Below are 18,148 nucleotides of genomic sequence, written 5' to 3'. Positions count from 1 at the left end.
TTATTAAAACCGCAGGCTTTTTCATGTTTCCTGTGATCTTGAAGGATGAAAAAAAAAAAGAAAGACATTTTGGAAATATATTGTTCTAGCTGCAAATAAGGCAGTTGCACACTATGAATTGCTTTTGAAGTGTCTGGCTTCTAGTGAGAAGTAGAGAGAGAAACAACTTCAAGTTCAGGAAGCACTGGACATCAAGAACTGCTGCAATGCTCCATGCTCCTTTTTTACTTTTATTATTTTATTTTTCCATGAAGAAGTGTTACCTTTATCTTCTCAAAACTCATGGTCTATATGAATGTAATCTCTCCTTTCCACTCTTTTCAACCAATGAAGACTTAGAAAAAATTCTGCCCCAACTGCAAGTTCCTTAGATCCTTCTCTCAGATGGGACACAGTCAGAACATTTTCACTGCCCTTTGCCAAATAATTACAAGCTCTTTTCCCTTGTGCTCCCCTAAGAAATATGATGCTTTGTGGAAGTTTTCCTGAAAAGCACTGTCATCTCCAAACCCTGAAAAATTACAAGTACTCATAGCATCACTTCAGTACATTTTCCAATGTTTAATACTAAATAATATTGCTGATATTATTTGCTGTAATACTCATGTTACAAACATCACAAAAGTCAATTACCCACCTATACTATGTACTTGATGAAACTCTAGAGACTTTTCCCTCTTGTGGAACCCGTGGTCATGTAGGGACAGAATATACAACTGGAGCTTCAGGGAACAAGGATTTGAGGAAAATACTTGGCTGAAAGAGAAGATATCATGAGACAGCTTTATGGAAACCAGGGAGAAGTGGATTGTAAATCATGACTCAAATAGAGGAGGCACAGTTGTCTGGTTATTTGGACACAGATTGGATTCCCTACAGTGAACAGGACAGTGTAGACTATTCACTTGGACTGTATGGACACAGTATTTCAGCACTGTCACCAAGAAAGATCCTTGGTAGCAGAAGTGAAAAAGGTTGATGAAGATGAGGTTAACAAATGTTAACAAGGCTCATATACACTGATCATCATGTTGTACTCCTTCCTAAACAAAAAGATTTAGGGAAAAGGTTAAATGTAACACTAGAAGCAAATCCTCCCCCACGGAGTGATTATTAAATGTTGTTTTAACTACAGTGCAATCAACATTCTTGGCAAATGGTGACACAGACTGTACAAAAGCTAATCTTAACATCATTTATCCTATTTTTTTTTGATGTTAGGACTTATTTTTTAAAAGCAAGTGCGTATAATTATTAATAATACACATTTCTATTATTAATAATATATTTTATTAGACTGACTGTTACAAATAGAAAAACAGCTCCAACTGTAGGACATGCACAGTGTTGAAATAGCATAGTGGTAGCAGATCATCAAGCCCTTGTACATCCTTCCCACTTGAAATTTCATGTACTGGAACACACATACAAACATTGAAAGATGTGTTAGAAAACAATCCTCTTTTGAAATAGGGCTCTCCAGATCCTGCCTTCCAATTGCACAGGCCCCAGCCTCACTAAAACCACTAGGAGGCAAGCTGCCTGTGGCCATAACAAACTAAATGAATTTAGGCCCTTCACAAGTACAAAACTTAACCAACATCTCTCCACTACCAGCACAACAAATATGCTTTAACAGTCCAATCTGATGCCTGTAATTCTGGGACCTTTGATCAGGTGCATTGAGGGCTCTCAGGGTAAACATGCAGGTGACTAAGCAACTGCTGGGCAGCTGAAAGAAAGAACACACACAAGTAAAGGACAGAAGTTCCCCAGTCATCAGGGAGAGAGTATTTCTCACAAGATAACCACTGCATTTTGAATATCTTAGGCCAGACCCTCAAGGATTCCTACAACATTTTCCAAAGAAAAACTTGGGTGCTTTCACAAATCTGCTGGATATCAAAACCAATGAGTTCAGAGTCAGTGCTTCTGGGAGAAAAAAAACTTCCCCATCTTCCCCTTGATGTATCATTTCCTCAGACTCTTCTTTTTCTTACTGTTCCCTCCTTTAACTTTCCCTTTGAGATGGTCTGAGCACAACTAATGTGATAAGACAATGTGCTCAACTTGTACTTAGCTTTGAAGACTTCTGATTCTATTTCAGACCTGAAAAAGGACTCACATGCCCAAAAACTCATCTAATTTTGCCAGTGGTACAAGCTGGTCTAATAAAAGATACTGTTTTCAGCAAGAAAATCTGTCTTGATTATGTCTTTAGGCTGTCATAACAACAGCATCACCACCATTATTTTTCATGTGATACAGTCAATCAGTAGATATTTTCTGTCTTTCCATAAGTGATCCATAAAGCTAAAATAAACCAGGCACTGGGGTTTTTTTTAGATTGATGGCTCAGAGAAAGGAGAGAGCACTACAAATAGTAGTTCAACCAGCAGAGCCACAGAATGTGTGTGGGGAAGGAAGGGGCAGAGGCAAGGGAACTTGTGGTTTCAGAAGACATATAAAAACACCTGAATTAAAAAACTAAATTCAGAACCACAGTATGGGGATACAGAAAGATATGTTCAACCAATGACATCTAAAGTTCAAATAAACACATGAATGAATATTATTTGTGTGAAACTTATAATGTTGAATTAAACTGACTGTTACTCTTAATCAAACACTGAGGTTGAATACTTCTGGTTCCAGATTTCTTTTTATTTCTTTTCAAGATTCACATCTATTAGGAGTGTCATTTTAAAAAATAAACAGAAGAGAAAAAAAAAACAGATGTAACAAGGGAAGGAGATAATTTGCCAAACAAATATGGGGGTGAATACAACCATAGAGAGAAAAAGGATATAAGCAAAATAAGGAGTCAGGAGTGTTTGAATAAGCACACTGAGGAAAAGGAAAATGGAGAAAACAAAAGAGATGCAAATATTTTATTAGATGTTCAAAAAGGCAAAAAAATGGTGACTCTTAAAAACATGATGTAGATCAAAAGAACTTGTGAAGAGACAGAGGGGAATGATACACAGCTTGATTAGCAAGAGAGGAAGATGATTCCTGTGGTAGCATTGTAACCTCCATAAAAGACCATACAGCAAAAAGAAACAGAACCAATAGCTTTACTAATTATGCATCACCTGAAATTCAAGAAAGCCGATTTTTTTTCCACTGTTTTCACATAATTTCTGTTATAAAATGTTAAAATTTACTGTCAAACTACAGCATTTATTATAAAACTCAGCTTCTAAATGTGATAACTGCTTCATATATTCAGATTAGTTTACTTTATTAAGTGCCTGATCTGCTAAATGTAAAACAAACATTGTCACATCAATCTTTTTCATTGACTACTGTACTGCTTTCAGGGAGTAACAGCAACCTGTTTCCAAGTATGTATTTCCTTGAAAAAGATGTCTATTTAAAGAAATGAGTGGGGTGATTTTCACATGTATTTTAAGACTTCCAGCTTGGATCCATCAGAGTTTTAGTCATACAATCATTCTTCAGCCTTCTCTAGGGACAGTCATAACAACCAGACATCTGAATTTCAGCATAAGAATTTATCTCTACTGAGCATCATCTTCTACCCAGGTGCAATTATACTCAATTGTCAATGTTAAAAAACGTGGATAAGTCAAGAATGCCTGTTATATTACCACCATTATTTTTCATGTGACACAGTCAATCAGTAGATATTTTCTGTCTCAGTACATACCTTCTGTCTCCACTCCATTAAGACATGGAACTCTAAACAAAAGCTCTGAGATGTGAATTACCTATTGTATCTAATTTGTGCTCTTCCTTAGGGTATTTGAGACATAAGTCCTGAGCTCTCCAACACCATGTGAGCAGCAGAAAGGGTGTTTTGAAAAGGACTCTGAGCTGGGCAGTGAGAACATAGTACAGTAACAAAATTTTCTGCATTAGTTTTCCTCTGCAAGATAATGCTCCTCAGCTATCCTGTTGTGGTTTCCTTTCACTGTTTCAGGTACAGTGACCTTTTCCTTTGATCTTGCTCCTTCTCACATATTACTTTGAACTATGAGGAGCTTACTTTCTTTTCTCATTCATATTTCAAAATACGAATCATGCTTGCTAACTCTCTTGCATCCCCTTTACTTTTTAAAAGTTTACATTTTTCCTGTTAAAAAAAAAAAAACAACAAAACAAGAAACACAACATAAAAACATACAAAATACCCCAACCTTAATGTCATAGGTCCAATTATCCCAGGGCTTGGATAATCATCAGGAGAGGTCCTGCTGAAATGTACAGAACTGAGCTAACCACACCAGCAGGTTAATACAAACTACTCAGTTTTTTTTCTCAAGAGGCTCAACAATTGCTAAAGATACAGGCATGTTGCAGAAAAACATCTAATTTCCTAAAATAACGCTGTTATTTCTTGCACTCTGGTCTTCCCCTACTAAAAGTCCAATTATGTGACTATTTTCCAAAAGAATTCCTGTTGGGTTTTCTGGTCATGCTTTTAATTTTCTGTTCATGTAATCATAATAATGAATTACTTGGGCAGCAGCTTTCCTTCTCAAGAATGAGGTGTCAACTGAGTTCATTTGTAATCTGAAATATGTGCACCTAGCAACCAAGCTTAAAAAATGCTGTATTTGAATTCCAAATGGTGCATTCATTACTCCCAGATTTCAACAATCATATCAGCTTATATAGAAGTGGAAAGTCTGATTGTATGATGTCAATTTAAAACAACACTATTTTGGTAAATTTTGTATTCAAATTCAGACAATTTTTTTATAAACTTTTCACTTTAAGTACTCTCAAAAAAAAAAAAGAGAAAAGAAAAAAGCAACAACAAAACAAGATTTTGCTTTTTAGTATCTCTGTTAATGCTGAATATCTACATATTGGACAGTCTTGTAATTTAATATTTATAGATGTAATTTAATATTTATAGAAATTAAAGTAAAATTTAATAGTTCTGCCAATAGAGTAAAGTTTGTAGTATGTAGCATTTCTTTTTATAATCATTTACATCCTTAAACTGTGATAAATGACCAAAATAATTCCGGTCAGGCAACAGGGTAAAATTGTTTACTAGCTAAAATTCATTTTATGTTTGAGTTCTTTCTTGATTGACACACATCAAAGCAAGTAATGTACAAGACAATTTCTCCTTGCTCATTGAATTGCTCGTTTGTAGTAAGACTACTGTGCTTAAGTAAGACTGCCAAGCTACAATAGTGAATTCCCTGTTTTTAGAAAGAAAAAAAACAGATGTAGGTTTTTTGCAAGTAGTGTCTGTTCAAACAGTAATAATGTGGCCTCTGATGAAAAGACCATTATAATAAGTCTGTGATTTGCAGTGGAAACCTACTACAAATACAAGAGAGGAAAAAAAATAAGTAGCCTGCAGTGGAACATGTCCTTGCTCTCAAAATTCATCACTTTCTGTTCTAAACTGAATTATTAGTAATACTTGCAGAAGGGACTTCTAAGTTACAGCTTTCCTACCTTCATTTTGATGAATTTGTTGGCATGAACAGGAGTCTTACATAAAAATAAGGTTTGTGGACTAAAATTGGAAAACATTTGCACCACCAGCATATTTAGGTATTAGCATATGCACAGTTGTCATCCCATTCCTGTTTCCAACCATGAGCAAACCTTGCAACAATGCTTTCACCAATTAGACTATATTTCTTATTTGAAATATAACTTATAATTTGGTCTGTTGATGGGTGCAGACAGTTCACCATTATGGGGTTCCTAACTGGCTGGGACTTTTTCACTAGATCAGTGTTGTACTTCTGCTAATAAAGTCCTCTGGCAAGGGTGGTATTCACATTCTCTGAACAGAGAGAGACATAATTCTCTCTCTCAGGATTTTTCCTAGGGAAGGCAGTGAGAAGCAGAGAGAGAAGAAGAGAAAACAATTCTTATCTATATTCACTGCTCCTGTTGTTTTGCACATGTGGAATGTGTTATGGAGATTGTTTACCCAAAGTGATTGTTAATTGGACACCAGTGAAGGTTGTTTTGGTTCCTTGGCCAATTGGGTCAAAACTGTGTCCTGGCTGTCTGCAGACAGTCACAGGCTTTTCTTTAGTATCTTTATAGTATGTAATTTAGTATAGTATTAGTGTAATATAATATAGCTTAATAAAGCAATTGTTCAGTATTCTGAATCATGGAGTCAGAGCACATTATTCCCCGGCTGGGGGATTGCCCTGCTTCTACAATAGGAGAGCAGGGCTTAGACACAGTCATTTATTCAAGTGTTCTGCTTTCAGACCAGAGCAGAATTAAAATCTTGCCACACACACTACAAACACAGCAAACATGTACCTGCCTATCTGGAGACAGCATTTTATTTTTCTACAGTGACAGGAAATGCTTTAAGCAATATTCATGTTTGGGGCTTTTCCCCCTATGTTTGGCAAAGCATTAAAACTGCGAATTGCTAGAATAATATTTTAAGTATAATAGAAAAAAAGTAGGAATATAGGAACATAGTCAAATAATGTTGTAATTTCAATAAGGACATCTTGTAGAAGAATAATAAAAAGTAAGACTCATGATGCCAATAAAGCTGGTAAGATGGAAAATCCTTGCAAAAATGTAGTTGCTCAGACTAGCAAATCTGATATGGACTTAGTTTTTATAACACTGCTCTATTTTACACAAATAAATGAAGTTCTGGCAATATTATTCACCTAGCCAAGGGTGACTTTCAACCTCCAGCCCATGCTTTGTGTCATGTATACTTATCATCTGACTGAATAAACAGTTTAAGTTATATATTAGTGGTAGTAGGTTTTAGTATGAAGCTATAATTTACCACTAAAATGAGCTTGAATGTAACTTTTTCCCCATTGATCTCTGCTCCAATTTGATAGCTCTTTTTAGCAGATGGCATTTTTAGAAAACAACCAGATTCCAACTGTTTCTACCAAAAAGAAGGTCTGGATTCAAGGGAAAAAAAAAGGTTTGGCTAAATGCCAGTTACTACCAATTCCAGATCTCGTAATTTAAGCTGAACTCTGTTGACTTGGATGAAACAGCAAATTGATTCACAGGCAAAAAAGAATTCTCACAAATCCCTGCTCCCCAGCTGGCTGTTAGCTACTAAAATAGGGTCAGTGGTTTGGTGAATGGTTCTCCAGAGCAGGGAAAGGGAAGTAAAATGAGAAAGAATTATATATTTTTTTTAGCAAAAGACTTAGAAAAAAACCCCCTGAATTTAACATACAGAGGAATAATGGCTGGAGCAAAGTATGCCAGAGTTTATTTGTAAATTACATTAGACAATAATAATGTGAACCTAGATTTAATAACAGTGTCTACACACTGAAAATACAGGTGTGCTGATTGACAACAGGAAACTGAAGGATTTAACAGTTTAATAAAAAGTACACAAAATACAGATGAGGATGTATGTTCTGCAGTAACAACTCCACCGCAAGTCAGATGCTTCAATATGTGCCAGAAACTTTGGAAATTAACAAAGTGTCCTCTGCATAAAAATTACCTATTCATTTTGTAATAAGTGTTCTGTGCTTACTTTGCTAAAGAAATTCATTGAGCATTTAATCAAGTATGTGAAGTGTTAAAATGCTATATTTAGAAAGAACAAGCTTTTTGTTTGCCAAACTGGCAATTTGAACAGCATGTATTACTGGTTTTCTCTTTCTGGACTAAACACTACCTTACTTACAAGGTGAACGAGTGATACTTGTGGACCCGTCAGTTGAACAGCCCTGTGATCATAAGATCAGAGATTTTCCCATTATTTCAGCCACATTAGTAACAGCTCAGCTAATTAGCAATTTTAAAAGGCTCAACTCACTAACAAATTAAAAGAAGTATCTGTATACAAAGAGGGATTGTTCGATTTGGCTCCAGTCTTGATAGTAATAAATAAAAGCAGCTATTGTGTGAAAGCAGGGAAATGTCTCATCTGTAGTGATAGGGATTCATTTTGGATGACACAGCCACATATTCTATTTTCTCAGTGTTTTGTGGGGTATGTTTTGGTTTCTGCTTATTGAGAGTGAAATTTAAGGTCAGAGGCTAAATGATGTAAAAATGCCTTCCAATCATTTGATGTGACAAGGCAGCTGAGCTGTTCAGGATGTGTCCCGAACGCCACAAATATGAGGCAATGTTTAAGGGTGCACTGTTGGTGGATTTACTGCTTCTTCTTGCAGATAATTTTTCAAAAGTAAAGTTAACAAGGACATATTTGAAAATATTGCCATACCCCTCTAAAAGTGGAAATGCTTTTATTCTAAAACAAAGAGAGTGCAATATAAAAAGTGATTCTAGAGGCATTGGCTGAATGCCCTGTTGCCCCAAGCACTGTGATGTCTTTTTATGGATTCTATGAAACATTTCAGTTTGCCTTGGATTAGGACACTGGCAGTACAGAGCATGTGATCCCAGCCTCAGCAAAGCATTCTTTCTCTTTGGGATACAGCTATGGAGTGATTTTTCCTAGGAGATTAGATGAATTTAGCCCGGGCATCTGCAATACTTTTTTCTTTCACATAATGGAAAGCTTTTAATCAGAAATGCGACACAAGCTAGTTACAGGAGCCCTCTTGGTTTTCTCAAAGCAAAAGCAAAGACATCAAACAAAATAAAAACTCCAATGACCTTAAACTAGTACCCTAAATATGCAGCAGAGACCTCTTATTACTGGGAGAAAACAAGGAACCACGTGTTCCAAGAAGAGGTTGTTACTGCAAGTTTAAAAAGTATTCTAAAGCAAGCTACTTGCTTAACATAACATTATCCTTGTATCCTTGTATCCATGTATCACAACTGAACAAAAAAGTTTAAATTACTTCATAATTGCTAGTCTGAACATATCAGGAGTCTATGAACACAGTGCTCTGACTTCCAGGGGGGCTGGTATTAGGCACTACGGAAAGAATAGATGGCCAAAGCCACAGGGCTTTACTCTGTGACTATGGAGTCAAGAGATTTTCTAAGTGAATGCCATGACAGGATGCCTAGACTACAACTCAGCAATTTCTGAGAGGAAGATTATGAAAATACATTGCTTTTAATATGTTAAAAGCTCTGGTGATCTTTCATGCAGAAAGCACTCTCATGATCTGTCATCTTCTGAGATGAAGCCTTTCTGTCACTGTTTCATACTGAGCACAGTAGCCCACTGCTGCCACAAGTAACATCAGACAAAAAGGCTAAAATTTTGTCTGGTGGATCTCCAAGGATTGATTTCAAACTGCCCAGAAAGAGTCCTGTATGTTTCGATTGTTGTTGAGATTATATACAGTTACATATATTCTGCTAAGATAATTTCTTATAGCAATGGAGTTTTGTTGTTCTCAGCTGAAGCATTTCTAAACAATATGTTAGATAAATCACAACAAATAAAAACAAATAAAGGAAAGGTATTAGCATGAAGAAAAGTCCTGTAAGAAAAGTAAGTTTAATACAAGCAACCTGAACACTGATGTTCATATGCTGGTGGTCTGAGGCATGAAGTATTGGAGAAAGGGTTTGGAGAAACTGAAATGGTTTTAAAGCAAGAGAAGAAGGAAATTATTTCTGACATTTAAAATAGAAACAGTATCATAAATATCTTCAAGTATTTAACCCAAATAAAAAAAGCTGAAGCTAAGTGATTTTTTTTAAATAGAGAACATAATTGAAGAGTGAAAAAACATTAGTGCATATCAGAAAAAGCAAAATTATATAATAATCATATAATAACCATGGAATCAAGAAACTAAAGGCAACCAGAAAAAATCTGGTTTTCATACTAAAAATTATCAAGAGAAGTAATTTTAATTGTAACTAGTGACCCACACGCAGGGAAAAAAAATCACAAAAACTAAATTCTAAACATATAAAGCTTTGCTTTTCTCCTTCCATTGTCTCTAGTTTATTTTATACCAGCTTTACAATGTAGAATTTACAAACATGAGCACATCAAGGACCCAAAAGGACAAGGGCAAATAAAGAGACTCTACACTATTTACATCACATTTTGCTAAAAATCCTTTGCTAATTTATCAATGCCTTTGCATGCCAGAAGAGCTGTATAGGTCAACACTAAATAGGAAAGATTATGCTTTTCCCAAAGCCATCTGATACAGCTGTGGAAAGCAAACCTGACCGGCTCCAGCTGATGCAGGCTGCACACCTAGCTGGGCTCTGCAGGCAGCAGCTAGAAATCATTCCTAATTCCACTTCCAGGAGGGTTACTAGAATCTCATACCTTCCTTACCCTGCCAGATCAGTGTAAAATGAACAAACCTAAATTCTGTCCTAGAGTCCCTGGAGTTTCCAAAAATTAAAACAGTATCTTCACTTTCATCTGAATATGTGACAGCAAAATTGAAATGCATATATAACACATCGTTTTCCAAAGATGAGGTCCCCAATACTGATCACCCCAGTGCATCAGGGCTAAGTATTCAGATCCCACATTGCCAAGTAGTTTGGCTGAATGCTACTGAAACACTAAATGCTTGCAATTGTTTTCTGTAATATGCAAGGGCCAGTTGGCTGGCATGTAGAACAGTTAAGCCTTTATTGCTGCTAGACTTAACATTTTCAGCAAGGTTGAATAAAGCTATTATCAGTGAGACTTCCATCTGTTGTTTCAGGAATATAGCATGGGGCTTTTTAAGCAAATGCAGAGACCTATGCGCATTACTGAGGCTGAGCCCAAAACAAAGGTACCAGAAACACTAAGAGACTTAAGAACAGGCAAAATTAAGGGTCTTGTCTGCTTCTGAACCAATTGCTCACAGCAACTTGTTTACAAAGATTTTCATGTAATCCCAGCTAGGAGGTAGATGACTTTATTTCCATCAGGCATTTATCAAAAAAAATTCCTTGAAGATGCATATCAGTACATCTGGTCACCAGGAAAGTATATTTGACTACTGAGATAAATACTTCAGGGGGGAAATAATAGCATCTACTTTTACCTGGTACTGAACACTGCTTATTTATTTAAAATATAATTATAAATATGCCTTTATATTGTATTCCCAATGATTACAATCCAGATTACAGTATAAGAGCACTGCATGCTCTAGAAATAAAGCAAAAAACCATTACTTTTTCTTCAGATTCTGTAGAATTTAGTACTGGAGTGACAAAATATAAAGAACAGAGTGATGAAGATCATCCTATAAGTAGAAAAATAGAAATATTTGTTATAAACACTTTAAAGTGTTATTATTAAATAGCCCTTAGATTTTATTTCCCTACTTTTCTCCCTAAAGTAATTGCTATTGTTTTCCTTCAGACATTGCTAAGGTGAAGCAAGTCTTACTGTTGAGTTCAGGTAATGCACCACAGTTCATTTGGATGGTTTGGATTTTCTTATCTGATTGCATCATTACTGTGTTACTCATGCAGATTTAATGAAAAAATCAGATCGCTTGTTCAGGGTGGTTACTTATACCTCTTTCACTTCTTCCACAGCTGAAGACTCCCTAACTCCATAAAAAGTACACGTTTCAGCTGTGAAATGTGTAGGAGGTGGCCAAATGTTTTACTTTGTTTTACAGCTTGCTGGAAAAAAAAAGATTTGCAGTGGTGAAGCTGCTAATTTTGTCAGACAGAAATGCTCTTCGAGGAATTAATGTCTTTATATAATACTGATCTTAAAGTATCTAAAGAGCAGTTTCTTTAAAGATTTCTTTTTGGAATTCATCCCAGCTATTACAGGTGGTCTGTGACATGATCAGTTGTCTGTATCAGAATCAGGTGAGCTTAGCAAATATTTCCTACTATTCTTTTATATCAAGGAGTTTGGCTCAATGATCCTGATGGGTTCCTTCCAACTCAGTATATTCTATCCTTTTGTCTTCATCATATGGGCTCTATAGCTTAAAAGCATTTGCTGCTCCTCACCTTTGGTACTAAATGCCCTTTGGTATAAAAAACATTATTGGGTCAGGTAATTGGCTTGATTTTTAACAGCTGTTTTAAAACATGAAGACTTTAAAATACAATTTTAAGATAAAATTTTTTAAAATTAAATTATTTAAAAAACATATATCACACCACATCAGATGTACTCATTACTTAAACACAAACATACACACACATCCTCTTTTAGAAATTTTATGGAAAATTTTACTCTATAAATCTAAGAAGGGAAACTGACAATATTTGGATCCAAATTTTGATATTTCCTAAGGAGCAAAACCACATAAAAAAAATTATGGCACTTAGCATTTCACACCAAGAGGTGTGTTTTTATTCTCAAAATGTGTCCTTGAAATTGCATTTCAGTCTGCATTTTCTCTAACATAAAGAGGAACAAGTGCATTGGAATCCATCACATCTTATGCAAACTGCTGATAAATTTGCAGCTATGAGAGAGGAATAATCACACATTCAGGCAAATGATCCTTTAGCCCATGTACAAGGAAATCAGAGAGAGAGAAAAAAAATTCTGGAATAATCCATTTACTCTCAGACAGGAAAACATATAGTAAGTTCTTATTTATTTATGTGCCTCAAATTGGGCCTTAAAAATGCCCATCTAGTGCAATATCTACTTTCTTTAGAAAAACAATCTATGAGTACAGTTATTACTGGCAAATGCTTCCAAAAATTTTGCCAAGTAACCAGGCAAGACAAACACCATTCTATCCTCAAGATCATGTAAACCAAATGCAAGCTGCACACCATTCCTGTGGTCTGCAAAAACAAGACAATGCAAAACAAAAGACTGCTGGGTCATAAAAGAATGAGAAAAATTATGGCTAGGCAGGCATACAAGAGGCTTGAAAATATATTTGGCACAGTGGTACAGAGCAAAAAATCCTGTTTGTTGTTTCTAGAGCTTTCTGCAATAATTGTCAATGGGCTGGTTTGCTTTTTTGGGCTGGATTTTGTTACTCTTTTAGGACACCAATGTGCAGTTAAAGCACATATAGAGGCACATGCATGGTAACACCCTTTTGGTTCCCTCTCCTGTAACCTGCAGTCTCTGCTTTCCACCTACTTACTTCGTTCCAGACTGGTCATACGTTATTTCACTCCTTAAGTTCCAAGGTCTGTGCAGTCTTATGCCTTTTAAAGACAGGAAGCAGTTAATAGATGTGACAATTAAAACAGTGTGACTTAAAATAATGAGGCACGTTCATATGAACTGCAAAGTGTGGTTGAAGTGTTGTTGCTATGGAGGTGCAGCTATAACCAAGCTGTCAGTGGGTACTGGGCTCCTAGAATACAGAAATCTAGCACTCAAAGACAGAATTTTTTTTTATGGCTGTTCTTTTGTTTCCTTTGGTGCCTAATGGAAGGAAAGGCAGAAAGTTTGAAAGAAGCATATGGTGGGTGTTGGATACTGTGAGAAGGGATTTCCCTTAATTTTCAGCAACTGCATCTCTCATTCTGTGACGAAGCTGCAAATCACTGGCAATAGAGGAAAAAAACCCAAACATTTGTCACTTTTAAGTATTATAGGTCAACATTAGGAAATTAGGGTATTAGAAACAAACAGAGACTAGCATTTTGATCATCGTGCGGCAGAATCATAAAAGTACTGACGGTCTTAACTACACTAAAGTGACATTGACTGCTACATAAAGTTTAGTGAAATTCCAATTCAGCATTAACTGTCATTTTCACTAAAATGTTTTCATCATCTCCTATTTTGTGGGTTTCTTTTCATTCCCACTAACTGAATTTGGTTTACTGCACAAGTTGAAAGGCCTAATCAGAAACAAGGCTCCAGGACAGCAGTGCCCACCCAAACACACATCGCTCTCCCAAGAACAGAGTCAGAAATAAAATATTACAAATAGACCTTGCAGATAATAGAAAAAGCAGGAAAGAAAAAAACAACTGTTACTCTATGACCCAGTAAGTAATTGCATTGTCCAGTTCAGTAAATGAAAGCCTTTTTTCCCTTTTTAATTAAATATCTTAAAGAGCTATTTTTGAATGCTCCATCTCTCACTACTTGATATCTTCTCTCCCATAATCTCCTTCACTCCCCACTTGGGCAGTACAATCCATTTGTGAATTAAAGAAATGTGTAAAGTAGAAAAAGCAATAGGCTATTTATGACAGCTGGATTTTGAATAGATAAAAGGAGGGAGGAATGCAGAAGTCACAACAAAAACCCTTCAGTAGGCTGGAGCACAATAAATTCAACCTACAGTAACTAAATAATTTCAGCTCTTTCATGCCCTGAGGTTTTGTCCTTGTTTTGAAAACTATTGTTATCATTCTTTATAATATTCTTCAAATCCCTTGGGCCTTTGTATATGCCAGCCTTGACCAGTTTGCTTGGCACACAATCTTCTCCTCACACTTTTCAAACAACCATGCGAGCACACAGAGCTTCCCCAAGGATTTGGCACTATCCCCGAGAGATGCAACCTGACTTTCATAACAGGTAGCTTGGGCAATGGCTGCGAGCAATCTGCGTTTCAAAACAGAAGAACTGAGAAACATGAAATAAACGTGAATCCAAATGCAGTTTTGAGTCTTTTAGAAGTATGTTACCCTTTTCCAACATCTCCTGTGACATCTCAGTTCCCTACAAAGTGTGCCCCACTGGCTGAGAAGGCAGCACAACACATCCACTGGACACTGTCAGGAACAAGCTGAGCACTCTCACGTTTACAAAAAAAATGCTGTTAGTAACACAGCACTATATTGAAAAGAAAGCAAAGTAACACAATACAGATAGGCCCACTTCTTTATGAAATTATAACTCAGACTTACAAAAACATGGATTTAAAATTAATTTATAGTTAAGGAGTTACTTTTTACGAGGTTTTTGCATAATCAGAAATATGATTGAGACACATTTTGCAGGTTTTTGGGGGACAGAGGATTAGATGTAGCCTATATAATAATTTATCTCTGGGAGATGTACTTTGGCAAAATAACAAGCACAAAGAAATATCTGGCAGAAATTGGGAGGGGGAAAATCTATTCTTCTAAAAAAGTAATTTTTATAAATATGAAAACTCTGAGTTAATAGGAAGTCTTTCCTAATTAAAAATTGCAAATTGCTTCCCTAGAAGTGAATGTGCTTCTTGATAGTTACAGGTGATATAAAGTAGAATTATTAGTTGCTAGCATCAATATCATCATGATTTTACATGGGATTATTTACAGAATAAAACATTAGGGCACTGCTCAGGAACTGGCTTGGCATTGGAGAGCAGATGGTGAACTTTTGTATATTCTTTTATAGTTGTTGTTGTTATTTTCCTTTCCTTTTCTGTTCTATGAAAGTGTACTTATCTCAGCCTGTGAGTTTTACCTTTTTGCTGACTATCTGCCCCATTCCACTGGGGGCAGTGAGCAAGTGGTTATGTGGTGTTTTAGCTTCCAAACCCAGTTAAACCAATGGCAGAATTCTTTGTCTCTTCTTTAATCACAGAATACTACATAGACACCTTTTGGGATGTTCAGGAAAATCGCATCCTGAGGTGCAAAAGGCCCATAACACTGTCCTGTCAAAACGTCTATAAGATAATTAGAATAAGATAATAACTTCTAGTAAGATAATTATTTGACACAGAAATTGTTGAATCCTTATTCTCAAGCAACTATTATTTCATTTGCACTTAGTAACATCTGAAAAGGACCACTGAAAATAACTTTATTCATAGGTGATGAAAATATCCCAGGAACCTTACAGACCTGCTCCTTTAAGATAGTTTTATAATCATCTTTTCTTGGTCCCTCTTGACAAATATCTTGACTTTCTGCCAGGATCTGTTACAACTGCAACAGAAATTCTTCACCGAGATTCCCCCATTTTTACAATTTTTTTCTTTTTTATTTTTAACTTGGCCAGGCAGAAAGTTGTTTTGCATCTAGGCTGTCAAGTTGCCATCTTGCTTAACAGTATTGAGAGCAAATAAACTCAACCCTTCCTAATCTCTCCTGGCCTTTTTTCAGCACCTCGTGCTTCAGGCTGAGTGCCACAGGCTTGTGGCAAACTTTCTATTTGCTCATGTCAGAAAATGTTTCACTACTCTGTCACTTGCTGGGCCTTGCAGTTCACACATCTTTTGGAGTCATCTGGTGTCACAGGGAGCAAGTTTGCCCTTGATGAGACATCTGTCCTGGGTAAACTCCAGAACTGAGATACTGCATTATTCATTCAGACAGAGTTGATAATAACCCTGTAGTGACATTTGAAGCCTTGCAGGTTTATTTTCTACTTTTTTTTTGTACTTTAATCTCATAGTGCAGTGGGTGGGGCCTGGGAATCTTACCAGAATGTTGCAGTCACTTTCCTTGTTTCCCATGCTCTATTACAGCATGCAGGTTGCATTCAGCACAGTTGGTGTCATTCTTCAGCTACTCACTGACCATGTCACTTCTACAGAAGAGGATGAAGTCCTTTTTTCCCATACTGTGTATCCTGATTTGAGGCAACAGCCTCCTCTTTGGATGCTCCCACCACAGGCAGGATTTTTAAGAATTCTGTAGCATCAAGTACTAAACATATTTAGTTCCCAGTCAGTTGATCAGGAGAAGCTACAAGTTTTGTTAAAAATACCCCCGTGCTTAACAAAGAGCTGTTTAATGCATTTTCCAACATCAATAGTTGTGATAATGACTTCCTGAATACTTGGGGGAAAATATTTTCAAATTAAATTGATTTTGAAAAAAGAATATTCTTGAACAAATGTACAATTTTATTACCTAAATTAGTATAGTGAGTGTTAGCAAAAGAAAGGAGATTTAAATTAGCTAATTGGCTAGCATGATTTAAAATGTAAAGATTGGAATGAAGCTAACAGCCAATAGCTACCTGAATCTCTTTACAAAAATGAACTCAAAAGGCAAAACAGATCCCTTTAAAATGTGAGGAAATGTTTGCTGTGGCTTGATATATTTTACTCTCTTCCCACTTGTTCCAACCTTAGTGAAAAGAACTAATACAAAGGTACATCTAAAGAAAATACATTTTATTCTGAGACATGGAATTTAAATGAATCCCAACCACAAAACTAAGACATTTGAAAAATCCAAGTTAACATGTAGAATTTAAAGGGAACAGAAAATTTTACTTCTGGGAGAAACATAATTCATTGAAAATCAGGACATCCATGTAGAACATAATTTTCCGGGAGGCCTCACTAGTACTTTTTCCAAACTACCTCTTTATCTCAGAAACATAAGGTCCAATATAATCTTTTAATTTTAAATGTGAAAGCATGCTGGGGGAAGACATGTCCTGATCTTAGACATGGACACAGATGTGTTTGCTTTCCTTCTCAAGTGTATATACATAAAGATAGCACAAACTAATAATAGGACCTGTATAGCTGAGGTTCTGTGTTATATTCTAGATAGCCAGATTTGTTTATGGGAGGAAATAAGGGTGGTACTTAAAGCCAAATACATCCTTAATACATTGATTTTGAAGTCAATGTCATCTGATGCTGCCACCAAGTAACTGGTGAAACCCCAAAAGCTTTTGCTTGGTTACAGCTAGTTTCCTTGAAATGTGAGGTCCTGAAGACATGGAGTTCTGTATGTGGGAGAAGGTTGTCCTGACTATGAGCAAACTTTTATGTGGAATAAAAAAATAGTATTTTTTTCAAGTTCTGCAGTAGTTTTCTGCAACTCATTGAAAAGCAGAACACAACTTTAATAAAACAGTATGACTATTCAAATAGTATGAGTTATATGGTCAACAAACAAATCATTCACATGGTTTCCTGGATTAAAGGCAGTATTTTTTGAGGACAGAGCAAGCTAAATGCAGCTTCATGTTGTTAATTCTGGTCTAAAGACATATTAGACCTGGTGCTGCACTTGAAGAATAATGTGTTTAACTGAATATGTTTCATCCTTTCAAAATATAGATTTTATATCAATATTCTGTATTTCCTCTGTGGTACAGCTCAGCTCCTGTGTTCTTTTACCTTAAGCTTTCACAGAGCTCATATCTAATAGTCATCCTTTGTACTGGAACCAGACATAATGACTATTAATAGTAAATATTCAATTTAATAGTCAATAATGACTATTAAACAGTAAATATTCTCTGGCTACAGACATGACAGTGTTGAATGAACAACCTCGAGGTGAACTGGGACTGTCAGCTGCCAACAGCTACTTCAGACACAGCAAGTCCACAGCTTTGTAGGATATTGGTATTGTGGATTTACAGAACAGATTCACACTGAAGAAATATCTAATTGTCACATTTAACTCTGTGCAGAAGGCT

General features: G+C 36.0%; 1 long non-coding RNA gene across 2 annotated transcripts in view; it reads right to left on the bottom strand.

Annotated features, from left to right (window-relative positions):
• Nucleotides 1-18,148, bottom strand: part of LOC139587372 (uncharacterized) — a 36,327-nt gene that overhangs the window by 16,967 nt on the left and 1,212 nt on the right. The window contains exons 1-2 of one of the 2 annotated variants that reach the window (XR_011678377.1): nt 2,611-4,829; nt 638-756 (exon numbers count right to left, since the gene is read on the bottom strand). This is a non-coding gene — a long non-coding RNA (uncharacterized lncRNA). Of the gene's footprint in view, nt 1-637; nt 757-2,610; nt 4,830-18,148 lie in introns of those variants that run through there. The other variant, XR_011678376.1, reaches the window with a different exon arrangement.

The sequence above is a fragment of the Agelaius tricolor genome, unplaced genomic scaffold, assembly GCF_023055355.1.
Source record: "Agelaius tricolor isolate 1412-34295 unplaced genomic scaffold, bAgeTri1.0.p SCAF_2, whole genome shotgun sequence".
NCBI classification, from domain to species: domain Eukaryota; kingdom Metazoa; phylum Chordata; class Aves; order Passeriformes; family Icteridae; genus Agelaius; species Agelaius tricolor.
Note: the sequence above shows the minus strand (reverse complement) of the source record. Positions and strands in the feature narration are given on the sequence as shown.